This window comes from Eschscholzia californica, unplaced genomic scaffold, assembly GCF_041429995.1.
Source record: "Eschscholzia californica isolate CP2 unplaced genomic scaffold, dmEscCali1.0.p SCAF_6, whole genome shotgun sequence".
NCBI lineage: Eukaryota > Viridiplantae > Streptophyta > Magnoliopsida > Ranunculales > Papaveraceae > Eschscholzia > Eschscholzia californica.
In genome coordinates, this window is record NW_028238483.1 from 9,439,691 (window position 1) to 9,449,542 (window position 9,852).

At 40.0% G+C, this 9,852-nt stretch overlaps 1 long non-coding RNA gene across 1 annotated transcript; it reads left to right on the forward strand.

The window, feature by feature from the left end:
- The first annotated feature begins 2,939 nt into the window (after positions 1–2,939).
- Positions 2,940–3,611, forward strand: LOC147531623 (uncharacterized). Its single transcript, XR_015227728.1, has 2 exons — positions 2,940–3,188; positions 3,298–3,611. It is a non-coding gene; the product is annotated as an uncharacterized LOC147531623 (long non-coding RNA).
- Positions 3,612–9,852: the final 6,241 nt, after the last annotated feature.

Genomic DNA, 9,852 nt, shown 5'->3' on the forward strand with positions numbered 1-9,852 from the left:
ATGTGACTCCCTCTAACCTAATTCGTATTAATCCTTTTTCTGATGTTTGTGATATTCCTACTGCTCATGTTGAACCTGTTGCACCTGATGTTGTTGATGCTCTTCTCACTTGTGATGTCCCTCCAATCCCCACGACTGACCAAACTCCTAATGAGATTGCACATCCACCTTCTCGTTATCCTCATCGTGTTCATAAGTCCATTAAGTTACCTGATTTTGCTTATTCTACTTTTTCTCCTTCTTTTACTTCTTTCTTGGCATCTATTCATTGTCACTTTGAGACTTCTTCCTATAAGGAGGAAGTTGTTGATCCTCTTTGGAAAAAGGCTATGGCTGAAGAACTCTCTACTTTTCATAAGACTGACACATGGGATCTTGTACCTTTGCCCTCTGGTAAGCATACTATTGGTTCTCATTGGGTATATAAAATTAGAACAAAGTCCGATAGGTATATTGAGCGCTACAAAGGAAGACTTGTTGCTAAGGGATTTTCGCAGGAGTATGGGATAAATTATGAGGAAACTTTGCTATGGTTGCAAAAATGACTATTGTTCGTATGTTTATTGTAGTTGCCTCGGTTCGTCAATGGCGTAGCTCTCACATGGATGTAAAAATGCTTTCTTAAATGGAGATCTTTAGGAAGAAGTTTATTTGACTCCTCTTCTTGGTCTTCCACATTAACCCGAAGAAGTTTGTGAGCTTAAGAAAGCATTATATGGTCTCAAACAAGCACCACGAGCTTGGTTTGAGAAGTTCTCAACAATAGTTACATCTCTTGGCTTTGCTTTTAGCAATTATGATTCAACTCTTTTTATCAAATATAATACTGTAAGTCGCTTCCTTTTGTCATTGTATGTTGATGAATGATTATTACCGGTGATGATGTTGATGGTATTGCATATTTGAAGTTGCAGTTAGCTAGCCAATTTGAAATGAAGGATTTAGGTACTCTCCGTTATTTTCTAAGTATTGAAGTAACCTCTACCACACAAGGCTATCCCCTCTTTCAGTCCAAATACACTGCACATATTCTTGAGCGTGCACGTATTAGTGATACTGGGAAGGACAGGATAGACATGAAGTTAAGTGGGAGCACAAGAATGGATTGTGTCATCCTAATCACATTAGGTCAAAAGTGTCTCAAGGCCACTTGATGAGTAACAACTGAAAATGCGTGACCGCGCTCAAACGGATTAAGAATTAATCGTTTGTCTTTTACAGTTGTACTCGGATATCAAGAAAGTCTGACTGACGTGATGTATCAGATGAGATACTAAATTGACACGAGAATCGAGGCATTGTACTTGTTCTAAGTCCAAGTGGGAGTCTGAAGGAGTTGAAGGAGATGTCCTTCGACCAAGATGGAAGTGCGAGCAATATGTCGGCTAGGACAATTGATGAAGATGATCATCAAGTCCGATTGATTTAGGGGTCGTATTGTTTAGCTAGAAACCAACTACGGTCGTCGAATTACGAAGTAATTCGCGGCTAACTTCGATCGGATCCTACATCGGGTTACACATAAAAATGGGTATTTAATCGGATGATATGACTAGTGGGAGTATGATATAACATTGGGAATGTCCCATAAACATATTTCACAGGCCTAAATAGAATTTGGGCAAAAGATAGCAAAAAGGCCCGAAATAAGGGTATTTGGGCTTAGGTTGGTTCGGGTACTTCCAGGACTCGGATTGGGCTGAATTTTGGAGGGTGAGTTTCTGACATACCCAGTAGTATGCCTGAAAAATTTCGTGGTGTTTGGACACCTCCTCCTTAGGGAATTTAGAAAATATTATTAATTGCTATTTTCGACTATTTCCCTAAATCTTATTCTAAAGGGTGTTTTAGGAAACTTTTGAGGAGGTGTATTCTCATTAGGGTTCAATATAAACACTCTTAGGGCAGAGAATAAGGTGTGGAATTTATCTCTAAGCTTTCTTACTCTACCACATCAAGTAGAGAGGAGAAGGTGAGCTAATTCCCAAGCTATCTTCTAGTCAAGCAAGAAGAAGGTCTTCTTATTATCAAACCACCATTGGAGTGCTAGCGAGCTTTCAAGGAGGCAGATTAAATATACCGTTCGGTGTCCCAAGTAGAGGAGCTACGTTTGAAGCTACGTTTGAAGCTCTTGATCTTCTTTAATCTATTCAACTAGCCCGAGGAAAATAGCGATTAAGGTAATCTACTATCTTCCTATTAGTTAATTACTAGTTTTGCATGATGATCTTGGGGATACTAGTATTAGACATTAGATGTCGTTATCTGCTATAAACACTAGTATAAGGATATAATACCTTACAAAAACAACAAGTTGTAGTGAATAACGAAGAAGGTCTTTTACCAAGCTCTTGTCTCTCATCACGAACAACATCTCTTCCTCTCGGTTCAACCCGAAGTCATCTCTCTATCACTCTCGGTTCACCCGAAGACATCCCTCTCTCTCTCGGTATACCCGAGACCATCACCTTCTCCTCCTTCCACTCAGTTTCACCGAGTGTGTTCATCTTTACTCGGTTATAACCGAGAGTCTTCATCGGTCTCTCTCTCGGCTTCATCCGAGAGTGACAAGCATCAAGGGTTCTACCTTTTCACACTTTTCTTTACCGATCCTACTACTAGTGAGGAGAGGAAATAATTGTAGTCAAGATAATAAGGACAAGAGTCATTCAAAGTCATTGTACAGCCCTGGATTTTCTTTACTTTTCTATGATCAAATGTCCACAGCTAAAATGTATTCAAAATAGGGATGCCTAGCTTTCACTTTTCTTTACCCATCCTACTACTAGTGAGGAGAGGAAATAATTGTAGTCAAGATAATGAGGACAAGAGTCATTCAAAGTCTCCATCTGGTTCACAATGAAGCATGGAATGGGACCCCATAAGACAGGCTCCTCCACCCATCTATTCATTATTGCCTCTCTCTCATCTTTCACTTATCTATTTAAGCTCCCCCACTCACAGAGAGGAAAATCTTTCATTTTGAGCTATAAAAAATGAAAAATATTTGTTCCTTTTCCTTGGTTATGTTCTTAATAACTACTATAGTCTTCTACTTGCCATCTCTAACAATGACAAATGCTTCTTCCCTTTCCGCTTCTTCTCCAATATTGCACCACAAAGACAAGCAAAGTATGAGAAAGTTGAGCTCCTTAATCTCAGATCTTAATAAAGACAACAAAATCAAGGTTAGATGATTAATTAATTAAGCTCCTAACACCAAAATAAGTTATTTTTTTTTTTCACTTATTTTAGTAAGTAATACCAATTTGGTTGGTTGGTTGATTTTTCATGTAGGTTGGGGAGAGGCAATCTGATGTGAAACGAGTTTCACCGGGAAACGGTAATGTAGGTGATGACAATGAAGATGAGCTGATCTACCATGTTGATTACCATGGAATATCCACACATCCAAGTCCAACTCCAAAACATCCAAACCCATAGAACAACTTCAATTGATTCACTTTTATCTTTTAATGGATGTTAAAGGACAGAAAGAGGGAAAGAGAGAGATCTCTTCTTCCACTATGGATGTACAATTAATACTAGGTATTTTAGTTCTAGTTGATATCATATTATTGCTTCAGGTTTTCTTATCATATTTTCTTTTTTGGAGAATTGTTATTTGGCCTGAAAATGGGGCCGATGAAGCTGACATGGCCAACTCTTATTGATTGATCCGGGCATGTGGAGAGAAATACGTTCGGGCCATTGGGAACAGGCCAAATCATTTTTTAGTCGTCCCCATTTTTGGGCTTCATTTCTCTTTCTTCTTCTGTCTACAAGTAATAATAAGCAGATATGTTTGACTGTTAGAGAACATTGATCCTAACTGGCTAACTCTCCTTCAATACCCCATATATCCCAATCTGAACCTCACCCACAAAATCAGGGTTCAGATGGACAGTCTCTCTGTACATCAAGGTTCCCAAACACTAGGTTTAATTATCAAAGTCCTGGATCATAATTCTAATGCTAAGGTGATGAAACATATTGTTACCCTTCAAGTGTATAGATGCACTTGTGGTAGCTGATCTTCAAAAATTAAACTGGCTTTTATCTCTAAAATGTAAGGGATATTTTTTATGCTAGATTGCTAGTTCTTTATTCGCCTACCAATTTTCTTTCTATAATGAGCAACTATTCTGCCAAATGAACTCTTTCTTGTTTGAAAAATGTTAGTATGCCTGAAATTTCAGTCTGTAATTCGACATGAACAGTTAGATTTCGCCAAATCATTCAATCAAGAAGAGTTTTGGGCGAAATCCCACAAAATTTGGAGCATTCCATCACCTTTGTTTCTTGTTTAGTTGCTTCATCGGTACAAAAACCATGTTGCAGATATCAAAATTTGAAAGTTTTTGTCTGTTAACCAACAAACTCTACGTATGATTACCTCCAATGCAACATTCAATCTTAAAAACTCCGAGTTCCACATCGGATATTTAGTGCTTGTTACAATGGAGATAGGGATTTCCTCTTTTTGATACAAAGTACATTCTATGGCTTTAATCCTCTAAAAGATCAATTTCCAAGAAATATTTTATTTTTTAAATCTTTCCTCGGTTCAGAGTTAGCTTCTGTAACATCCCATATTTTTCGGTTAAATAAATAAAAGATAAAAGTTTCTTTTTTCTTTATGAAGGAAGATAAAAGTTAGATGAGGCACCATTTTGGATTTAGACGAAGTCAAAACAGAGGCTAAATCAACAAATGGTGTAGATTTTAGTAGGTTTCTGCAATCAAGTAAGATTTAGGGGTGGTTTAACAATTTAATGAAACTAAGGGAGTCAAGTGTATTTTCGGGAGATTTAATAATAAAAAAAAAACAGATTTCTTTCCCTCTTTTGTTCGACTAAATCTAGGGTTAGTGTTTTCTTCTGGAAAAAATTTGATTAAAGAGATAAGTTCTAGTGGATTTCATAAATGGAATTCGGGTTTTCTTCTAAAGTAAGTGCTATTAAGAGTTGTTATTAGTTTTTGTAAGAAATTTGAGTTTGTTTCTCAAAAATGCAATTGAATTTTATTGGAGATTTTAACTTGTAACTTGAAGAATCCGACAAAATAAGGAAGGAGTTAGAAGATATTGATCAAATGAAGGCTATAATAACTTCAATACATCAAAATCAAGGTAGAAATCAGTAAATTAGATTATTTTTGAAGAAATTACGATCTCTAGTGTTTTATAATGAAATTTTTGACCATTTTCACTATCATATGTGTTGATGGTGAAATTGGTATGAATTCACTTAAGTTAAGTGTTCTTAACTTATACACGGGAATTTAAGAGTTGATGTAGCCAGGACTTAGAAGAAAAACAGTAAACATATTTAGATCGAGAAATTGCGGTACTGTTTTGGAAACTAGGAAGTCGTAAAGGTCTCAAAAGCTTTTCAACTCTTCCACAACATTGTACTTCATCTTGAGAGGATTCCAGAAAAGGTATAATAGAAGTTATTTGGAGTTTGGATAAGGAAAATATGAGTGTTAGAATGCGCAGCGTATGGTCAGTGAAAATGATGCGCCTATCCAAATGTTTTGTGCTTTCCGAATATGTTTTACTTGAAATTATAAGAAACCACCTGAGAACAAAACACTAGAAATGAGAAACATTCGAATGTCATAAGAGTGGGTGGAAACTGATTAAAGATGAGAGAGTTGTGACTGTTTATGTGCGCCATGCCATGTTAGGAAAATCTGTTTTCCTGTTGTTCGTATTTTGCTTTTATGTTTTAAGTTTTCATAATTTTCTTTTAATTATTCTTTTTCTTTGACGAAGGTTTTTATCTAAGAACCTAATGTTATTGTTTATTGTGTTTATTGTGTTTATTTATTCTTCCTTATCCTAAAGTGTGCGATTAATGTGGAATAAGCTCGTCTAGGCGGATGTCTTTGGTTATGCGAGGACTCAGGTAGTAGTTTTGAATCTTTCTCCCTCATTGTTTTATAGATCAATAAATATGTTAGGTCCTATAGTTATATACTCCATTTTTGAGTAAATTTTAGGTATCATGAAATTCGATTTTAAATGATGAGTTAGAAGATACTTGAATGGTTTTACAGCAATATAAGAAAGATGTTTGAACTGTTATTACTACGATTATGAAATTACTTGGATTTTCTTATATGCAGCTGACTTTGGATTATGTCAATCTACGGGCATGTAGCCATTGAGGTTAGGATGACATATTCACATTGATGATGCACAAAATGTCCAGACGTTGACTGGCGTCTAAAGAGTCAAGATCAAACCTGAAGTCCGTTAAGTCAACCCAGCTTAAGGTAGCAGGACAGCTGAATCCTTGACGATCCATTACATACTCCCTTAACTAGGAGGTCGGCTAGAGGAAAGCAGCCTTGTAACGCCCTCGGCATGAACAGTTCATCCCTGGGGTTTCTAAAAGAATGAGGGGGAACTACGTAAGTTCGGTCGACGCCTTACGCCCAGAACTGGGGAGGCAGAAGAGCACTAGAAACCTACCGACTTAATCCCGAAATATCTTTAGAGATCTCAGTCGGTTACGGATCTTAATGTGTTTAAGCAAGTTTGGACTACACGTGTCTAAGGGAGGAAACTTGTCCCAGAAGATCTATCACATCGGCAGAATATCTATTGAAGATCCTTGAACTTAGGAACTTTCATCTATCCTAGATACAAGATAAACACAAAGGAAAACTTCCCTCCACGGCAATCACTACCCTCTTAAGCTTATAAAAGGTCACCAACATCGTCCTTCACAGCACACGATCTCTTAACCCTAAAAGATCAACATTAACTCTGAGCTCTCATAACTCACCCCCAAAAATGATCGATCAATATTCATTCTTTTACTGCAAAGAGCACCATGATTTTCTTGAGCGTCAGAGGTGTTTTCTGCAAAGAGCACCATGACTTTCTTGAGCGTCGGAGGTGTTTTCGAACCCTCTGCAAGTTTTACCCCCTCGGGAGTCGACGAACATGAGGTAAATCAAGGAGCTGGAGCAGGGCGAAGGAGTCAGGAGCTAGAGCAAGGAGCATGAGCGAGGAAACAGAGAACCAGAGCTGGAAGCAGGAACACCCGGCGGAATTCCATCTCACATAACAAAATATACTATCGTAACGGAGGTTGTCATGCATCAACTCCCTGTTTCATGATGATATAACGGAAGACCATTTTTTGACATCAGCATTTGGCGCTAGAAAGAGGGAATCTCTCCAGCAAAATCATCAATTCGGTAATCCGAGTTCTCTTCACTACGTTTTCAGAAACTAATTGTTTTCTTAAGCCCGTTAGGCAGACATGTCTTCAGACGAACACACCCCTCGTGGATCCCATAACATACTTCCCAGCGTGGTGGATCTCATGGCCGAGCTTGAGCAACTCAAAGCTGAAGACTCACGAAGAAAAGAAGAGGTGAAAGAATTACAAGAAAGCCTCTGCAAGGTCGAAACAGCCAGGAAGAATACAGCACCAGAGGAAAGAAAAGAAGCAATCAGGATGCACGCCCGAAGACTTCTCTCGCCGGGCAATGTGTTCTCATCCGGAGTTATGGAGTTACAACATGGCGATCAGATGCACCTGGAAAACATCCCGGATGAATATAAACCACTAGACGCGAACCGACCATACGTCCCCAAGGCCAAAGGGATCGGCGAAGGATGTACGGACGACCCGACTGTCTGTGAGGTGCTCATACATCAAGTGGCAGAGCTGACCCGACAGAGGGAGAGGGAGAAACTATTGGGAAAAGCAGTAATCCACCACCCCCCTCTCAGCCGAGAGATACTAATGGCGGAAAAGCCAAAGAATTTCAAGTGTCCAGCGCTTGAACATTATTACGGTCTGGAAGATCCAGAAGTGTTCATGAACAATTATACTTCAGTAATGAACCTCTACACAACCAAACGGAACGTATGGTGTGTGGTTTTCGCCACCATATTGAAAGGGCTAGTACAGGCGTGGTGTCAGGAGCTTGCGCCAGGATCAATCAAGTCTTTCGAACAGCTCACCCAGGTTTTTCGCGACGCTTTCCGAAGCAGCACCACGATCAAAAGAAAGACCGACGAGTTGTTCAACGTGGTCCAAAGAAAGAAAGAGTCCCTTGTGACCTACTTCCATTGGTTTCAGAATCTCATGGTACAGATCCCTTACCTAGAGCCAAAAGCCACTTTCGTTGCTTTGAAAAGATGTCTTAGGAAGGACGACATCATAAGGGACATCTCCAGTAAAGAACCAGATACGCTTGCGGAGCTGATAGAGAGGGTCCTGCAGTTCATAAGGACAGAAGAGAATTACCGAAGAATGAAAAAGGTGGCCAACATCCCATACGAAGGGGAGCCATCCAGGAAGAAAGAGCGAGAAGAGGTAAGGCCTTCCAGGGAACGAGACCGGAGCAGGAGATCGAGACCTTATTTCGGCCCATATACCCCCCTAACAAAGAGTAGAGAGGAAATTCTGCAGGTGCTAACAACGAAAGGAAAGGTAGAGTTGCCTAAACCTAACGACGACAGGGAAAAGTTCGACCCCAAAGACATGACCGCATGGTGCGCCTTCCACCGAGGATACGGTCACAGGACCGACAGATGTCAGCACCTTAAGAATATGATAAAAGAGATGGTGAGGAAGAGCGAGCTGGATAAATACATCCAGAAGGAACAACACCCCCCTGAATATAAGAATAATAGATCGGCAAGCAAAAGAGGAATCAGATCAGGGCTGTACACCAACATGCATTCCACAACTGCCAGGAAAACAGCTAAAAGACCATAAGAGTCTAGCGGAGTAATATGTAAAACACCATCGCTGAGGGACCAACCCTTAGCGGGAACACCAAGGGTGAACGACGCAGATACGTGAACGAAGCAAAGAATCCGCCAGCCTTGTTTGTCAAGCCTAGAGTAGAAACACCACCCATCATCTTCACCGACGAAGACCTAGTGGGAGTAATAACCCCACACACAGACCTGTTGGTGATAACAGCGGTGGTGGCCAACTAGAACGTCGGACGCAATCTAGTCGACACAGGGAGCTTGATCAAAGTCATGAGTCGCACGTGTTTTCGAAAGCTCGGGGTAAGTCCTCAATATCTTAAATCATACAAATCTTGCTTGACAGGGTTTGGCGACAATCAGGTGGAAACCGATGGAATGGCGTGAAGGGGAATAACCTAGTGTATCTCATACACCTAATAGTCTATTAGTGTTGGTAGCGGAATCTCAAACATCATATGTTTAACACTAATTCCAGGATCTATACATGAACATACCAATGAACTAGATTGGAAAGAAGATTACCTCTTAATCGCTTTCCCACGAACTAAATTCCGATCAGTATTCGGAAGATAAGAGCTCCAAGTGTAGCTCCTCTACTTGAGACACCGAATAATGACTTGAACTCCCTCCTTTCAGTCAGCTAGGACCTTCTTGAAGGTTGAGATGAAGAACTCCTTCTTCTTGACTAGATACTTGAGAAAACTCCTTTTCTCTCTCTCTCTCTGAGATGTATATTCTGAAACTCTTTCAGACACTCAGTTGCATCTCCCTCTCTTTAGGTTGTATAATTAGGTATATATAGAATTCCCTAGAAGAGTTATTAGACTCAAACTAGGATTCCATAAACCTAATTATTAGGCAACACCCAAAATACCCTCCATTGGGTCACTTAAGTGTGGCCGGCCAACATAGCCCTTTATGGGCTTCCTTAGCCGGCCCACTTAGGGCCTAGCCGGCCATCACATGGCCGGCCCTATTGCCTTGGCCGGCCATCACATGGCCGGCTTCCCTAAAGCCATTCCGGGCCTCCCTTTTGGGCCCGGACATGTTTATCTCTTTCGGACTTCTCCGAATCTTTCTGGACTTACCAATAACGGATC